Raw genomic sequence first — 6404 nt, 5'->3', positions numbered from 1 at the left:
GGAGCCCTGCAATGTGTGCTCTCACTTGAGCCACAAGATATTACATTAAATGGCCAACTTATCCTCAATCTGATCTGCCTGATACAATCGCCCTTGGCTTAGGGACAGATCGATGATCAGAGAGATTTGGGCATGGCCTGGTAAGGAATACATACGCTTTGCATCCACACTACAATCCTTGATTGTAAAGCTCCTTAAGAAGGACCTTTTTCGGCATAGCCTGGCAACCCCGATCTGGGTCAGGTCCCACGGTGGGTCCAGCACCACAGGACGTCCCTCTCTGAGAGCTGGGCTCTAGTCTTGGGAGCAGCAGCAAGGTCTGGGGTGGAAAGGGAATGCAGGCAGAGAGAACAGGGTGTGGGGGTGGGGGAGGGAACCCGGCATGGAGGTGGACAGGCCAGTTGAGGTGGGAGAGGGTCAGGATTCACAGGGATTGCCCGGTTCTCACGTGCTTGGATCTCTGCCTGTCGGCCCACTGTGGTAGCTTATTTTCTAGTAGGACAACAACCAAATCGTGTCAAATGTCAGCCAGGCAGCGGGACCATGGTGTTGGCAGGAAAAACCAAGCCTGTGAGATGAAATTACCAGAGAATGTGGCCATTTTCTCTATCTGTTGGCTTCACCCTCTCAGGCCAACTTCTCTGTGAGGCCATAACCATGGCTGCTGTGACGCTTGTTTTGATATCCTAAAATTACCATAAACACAGAACAAAAGGGACATCCAATATGAACAGGTCCGCGCGATCCAGCCTTATGCTTGTCTCCCGAAAATCATAAAATAAACAGAGAGAAGCAGAAGAGCTGAGCGCCCATAGCCGAACCCTACTTAGAGGGTGCAGCCTGTCCGTTTCGCAGCCAAGGAGGAAGCCCTTGGGGCTGCAATGCTGAAGCCCCCCTGCTAAGGGCTGACCTGGGAGAATACAATCCATTAAACAAGGGGCACGAGAAAAGTAACTAGCAGGGCACTGATAAAAAGCACCAAAAGAAAACAAATGTGGAAAACGACAGTAAACCTCATCAATGGACGAAGAATATGCAGTGGAAAAAATTTTGCCACAGAGCAGCTGGAAACTGTGACTAAGCGTTGTTCTAGGAATTAGGAGAAGGAAAGAAATACTTACCCTGATTAAGGAAGGTTAACAGTTCGTGAATGTCTGTTGAGTGGCTTATAGACGTCGGGGATTAAAGTGGTTCTTGAGAGAAACATCTCTGTTGGAAGGGAAAATGAGTTTAGCTCTGAGAAATGAGTAAATAGACAAAAGAAAAAGAAAAAAAAAAGAGAATTCTCTGAGGATCAGAGGCGAGACATTAAAGATGCTTCTGAACTATTTGATACAAAGATGAAGCAATAGATTATCACAATTTAAAGGTAGCAGTGGAGGCCCTGAGGTTTGATATATATATATATATATTGTGAGAACTGGGCTAGAGGAACAGGCAAGGACTGAAGGTGCTGCCACAGAGAACCAACGTGTCATCACTTTTCAGCACTCCTCTGGGAACTTTCCAAATTGACATTTCTCGCCCTCCAGCAGCTGTCTCGTTGTGCAAAACTCCCTTACTCAACCTTCTCAGTTGCATTCTTAGATAAACTTCCTCCGGCAGTTACAACCTTGCATAACCAAGGCAGCATCTAAACTACCAGCTCCCAAGACCTCACCAATGAAAAACCCGCCTAACCCCTACCCCCAACTCACTTCAAAACTCCTGCCTGAATCAAGGCGGGCGGGAGTTGATTTCTTGAGTCTCCTTTCCATGCTGTCCCTCTGCTCATAAATCTTCCTTTCCCCGCTGCCAGTGTCATATCTCTATCTCTGTTTTCTCATCTCCGACCTCCGCCCAGCCTGGGACTTTCAAATATGTATGAAAATGTGAAATTGTGGAGCTGTAATCCAGTAGCCTTGACGTTTGATAATGATTGTATCCTATATAGCTTCTTTTCACATATATATGAAAGTGCCAGGCTGGGCAGAGGTCGGAGATGAGAAAACAGAGATAGAAACACAACATCCGCAGCAGGGGAAGGAAGATTTATGAGCAGAGAGACAGGAGAGTTGATTCAAGAAATCAATTCCTGCCTGCCTTGTTTCGGGTAGGAGTTTTAAAGGGAGCCTGGGGAAGGGGTGAGGCGGGACTGAATTACAGTGGTAATTCTTAAAGACGGTGACAGGGAAGCCACAGGGAAAAATCATCTTTGAAGATTTTAATGGAGTCGTGCAGACTGGATATTGGAGAGAGAGCCACCTGAGGAAATGCTGCAGTGCTTAAACTATGGATGATGATTCGGATAAAATAGGTTTGAGGAATTTGTGACTTGTTGCCCAGGTGAAAACATGAGTGTTAATGAACTCCAGGCTGCAACAGACGAATGTGATTAAGACGGGGTGGAGACACAAATCCAGAGGGGTTCACTGCCATTATGACTGGTGACATTGAATGAATTACAAGGATAATCACTAAAAATGTTGCACTTACTATCTTATAGTCTATTTTTGTGCCCAGAGCCATGGAAAATGAATCAGCTTAATCCTTTTTCCCAAAAGAACCAAAAATAAGCATCTTTATGTATTTGTATTTTACTACTTTTCAGTTTCTTTGTAGAAACAGTGTTGTTTGTACCTAAATAGTTCAATTTTCTATTTATGATATAGCTTTTTTTAATCTTTCAATGCAATTTTATTGAGATATATTCACACACGATAGAATCCATGCAAAGCGTACAATCAATGGCGCACGTGTCATCATACAGTTGTGCTTTCATCACCCCAATCAATTTTAGGACATTTTCATTACTCCAAAAATAGAAATAAAAAAAAAAAAAGAAAACCCCAAACATCCATACCCCTTATCCCTCCCATTATTATTCTTCTTATTATTTTTGTCTTTTTATTTTTACTCATACACTGGGTAAAGGGAGTATCAGTCACAAGGTTTTTACAATCACACGGTCGCATGATAAAAGCTATATAGGAATAATCATCATTAAAGGACAAGGCTACTTGATTACAATTTCATGTTTTTCCTTCCAGCTGCTCCAAGACACTGGAGACTGAAAAGAAATATCAATAAAATGATTTGTTAAATCCTAATTTCTCTATTATAACTCTTCCTTCTCATTTGAACTTTCTCTCAGTCTTCAGGAATATCTGGGCAATAATCATTTTAGCTTCTTCATGCTGGAGAGGGGTGTCAACCTTACGGGGTAGAGGGATGAAGCCGGTTGATGTTCTTGGAGAAACTGGTCCCTCTGGGTTTTAGGGATTATCTGGCATAGGAACAATCTGGAGGCCGTAAATTTCTGAAAAAATAAACATACTAAGAAAAACTTTTATAGCATCTTATATAGAGCCCAGAGTGTTGTTTGGGGTTTTCAGGAATACTGTTGGTTGGGGCTTGGCATGCTGCGGCAATTTTGCAATATCCGGCTGAAGCTTGCGTAAGAGTAACCTCTGGGATGACCGCGACTCTATTTGAAATTTCTCTTCCCCTAAAACTTTATTTTGTTTCATTTCTTTTCCCCCTTTTTGGTCAAAAAAGCATTCTCAATCCCATGATGCCAGGGCCGGGCTGATATTTGGGTATAGCACAGCTTTTATTATTTTATTTTTATTTTTTAGAGAGAGTGACTTTATTTGGTGGAAAACGTCTGCCTGTAGCCTGATGGACACCTGTACAGATCTGCTTCAGGGAAGGAACTGCCGAGGTTCCCCACAGACTAGAGGATGGGGTGGGAGAGAGCTCCTCTCAACCCGGCCTTCCTCCTCCTTCTTTGGCAAAGGAGGAGAGAGTAGTGCAAAGCTCATTTCATCTCACCTGGTAGGAGGTAGGAGCAGAGATGGTGGCCGTCCAGGCAGGGGGGTGGGCTTGGGGTGAAACCACGGACTCGTGCTATCTCCAGCTTCACCCAGGATCCAGGGAGACCCTGCCCTTGTCAGGTGAGAGCTTCACGTCAACAGGCTGGGGGTTGAGGTGCTCCTTAGGGTCAGAGGTCAGGGGCTAAGGTACTGGCGAAGGTCAGAGGTCAGGAGGTTGAAGGTCACTCACTGGGGGCAGGGGGCAGGGATTGACAACTTCTGTCAACTCCTGGTTCTGCTCTTTTTCGCCATCCGAGCTTCTCTCCAGTCAGCCCGTGGTTGCCAAGCACTGCCCCCGGGGCCGGCAGCTCCTGCAGCTTTGCCTTCAGCCTGCTCTGTGGTGCGCCCGCCTGTTGAGCTGGGCACCTCGGTCGTGCCCAGGAAAGAGCTCCGCCTTTGTTCACGGGTGAGGAGATATAGCTGGTCCGGGAGGGACCTGCCGCCCTGCCTCAGCCCCTGTGCCATTCCTTCCAGTGTCCCTTCACCACTGTCTGGCGGAGGGCTGAGGAAGGCCGAAGAAGGGCTGCCCTACGCAGGGTGGGGGTGGGGGGGCTGCGGGTGCTGTGCACCTGTGGGGTGGACTCCAGGCTCGGGCAGGGCTGGGTGAGCCTGGGTGGGAGGCAGCCTCATTGTCAGGGTCTCCTGCTTCGGTCTCACTGTAGCAGCCTTTTTTCTGGGCTGGGGGGCCTGGAGACTGGCACTGGGAAATGCAGGTAATGAGAGGGTGTACCCACATGCTCAGATCTGTCAGGGTATCAGCAGCAAAGAAGAAAAGTTTGGACACTCCGTGGGTGAGCTGGGAAACATAGTTTTTCTTCTGATCGTGTCCACTTTCCAGGCTATCGTTGGAGGCATTGATGAGGCCCTCAGCCTGCTCATTCGGGGTCCGGCGGTACCAGTAAAGTGTGCCCCCCGTTGAGCACAAAAAAGCAGGAACAGTGAGGGCCCAGGAAGCCGCTCCTGGCGGCTCAGGTGCGTTGCTGCACCTTTTGATTTCTTCCAACCAGGGACAGGACTCTTTTCAGAGTGGCCTAGGGGCTCTGGAGTCTCTGCTTCCCTTCTTGGAAGTGCGGCTGGGGATAGAAGGAGGACGGGCATGGGCTCAGGGCCAAAGGAGAGGGAGAGTCTGTCCAGGCAGGGCTGCACCCAGGACTGGAATTCAAAATCGGGTCAGAGGCAAAGACTTCCTTGGACGGGGCCCTGAAAGACAGCGGGGCCAGAGCCGGGGATTGGAGCCTCAAGCCCGGGGAGTCCAGCACCTGAGGAGGGGTCTATGGAGGGCTCTCGGGCTCCCTTGCCATGTTCTTAGGGGGCCAGCCCACCACCACCTGCTTCTTGGCCTGGACAACCTCCTCTCCTGGCAGGACCTGCAGTCGGGAGACAGTGGGGACCCGAGTGCCTGCTGGGACACGAAGTGCAGGCAGTGGCTGGTGGTGTGGATTTCCAGGCCCAAAGGATTGTACAGCTGCATCCACTCCAGCACGGCCCTCTGCCCCAGCAGCAGCTGGGGGCCACAGCTCAGAGTGTTGACCCCAACCCATAGTTGCAGATTCTTAGACTCAGCTCTTCTTCTCAGCTGCCAGGCAGAACTCCTGCAAGGCCTGGCCCAGCTGCCCTCACAGCTGCCCGATCTCCCGGCAGGCCGAGAAGTTGTTCAAGTGGGAGAAGAGGTATGTCGGGCCAGAAAAGGAGACCACGGGCCTCCTGCACCAGCTCCACAGTCACACCGAGGACACTGGCGGGGGTCTCGGCACAGACTTACGGGCGGCCTTGGCCTTAGTTCTGGAAGGTGTGGGTCCCTCCAGCAGCCCTTCTGTCAGGCTCTTTAGGTCTCTCTCTGCAGTCCGGAGCTCAGGCCCCGAAGCTGCGCCACCCCATCTGGGATGAGCTCCTGGTGGCCCGCAGGCCACACGGACAGAACTCCGAGGCTGCGGGGACAGAGCTGGAGCAAACACTTGCCCGGCTGCTCCCAATCCTCAAAGGGTTGGTCCTGCAGGGAGTCATCGAGGCCAAATCTCCAGGAGATGGGGACTATCATTATTCCCACTGGACAGATGGGAAAACTGGTGCGTGGTTGCTTAGGAAACTCGCTCATTCCTTGAAGGAATTCTAACCCCTCACTCCTTCCGGGGAGAAGTGCTCTGACCTTTCTCCCCTCCGCAGGCTGCGTGGTTAGTCGGTCCTCACTTCCTTGAGTCTGCCCAGGTTAGGTCCTAATATAGCTTTTTTTTTTGGGGGGGGGGAGGCGCGGGGGAGGTGCGTGCATGGTCCAGGATTTGAACCTGGGCCTCCCTCATGGAAGGCCGCCATTCTAACCACTCAACCATGTGTACAGCCCCTAACACAGCTTTTATATGAAGTTTGAAAAATTGAATAATGAGATACAAATTCTTCAAAGTTTTAAAATTTAAAGTCAGTATTCACTTTTGGTTAGGTGTATACGTTTTTCCGATTTTCATTAACAAAAATGTTTATTTTATTAATAGAAAAACAAACCCAAGAGAAAGGTAATAAAGTAGAAATGCAAGAGCTCAGGAGTGGGATTAGGGG

At 49.3% G+C, this 6404-nt stretch overlaps 1 pseudogene; it reads right to left on the bottom strand.

Annotated features, from left to right (window-relative positions):
- Positions 1 to 4036: 4036 nt before the first annotated feature.
- LOC143686688 (connector enhancer of kinase suppressor of ras 1 pseudogene) lies at positions 4037 to 5892 on the bottom strand (annotated as a pseudogene).
- Positions 5893 to 6404: the final 512 nt, after the last annotated feature.

Source organism: Tamandua tetradactyla, chromosome 6, assembly GCF_023851605.1.
Source record: "Tamandua tetradactyla isolate mTamTet1 chromosome 6, mTamTet1.pri, whole genome shotgun sequence".
Taxonomy (NCBI): domain Eukaryota; kingdom Metazoa; phylum Chordata; class Mammalia; order Pilosa; family Myrmecophagidae; genus Tamandua; species Tamandua tetradactyla.
Note: the sequence above shows the minus strand (reverse complement) of the source record. Positions and strands in the feature narration are given on the sequence as shown.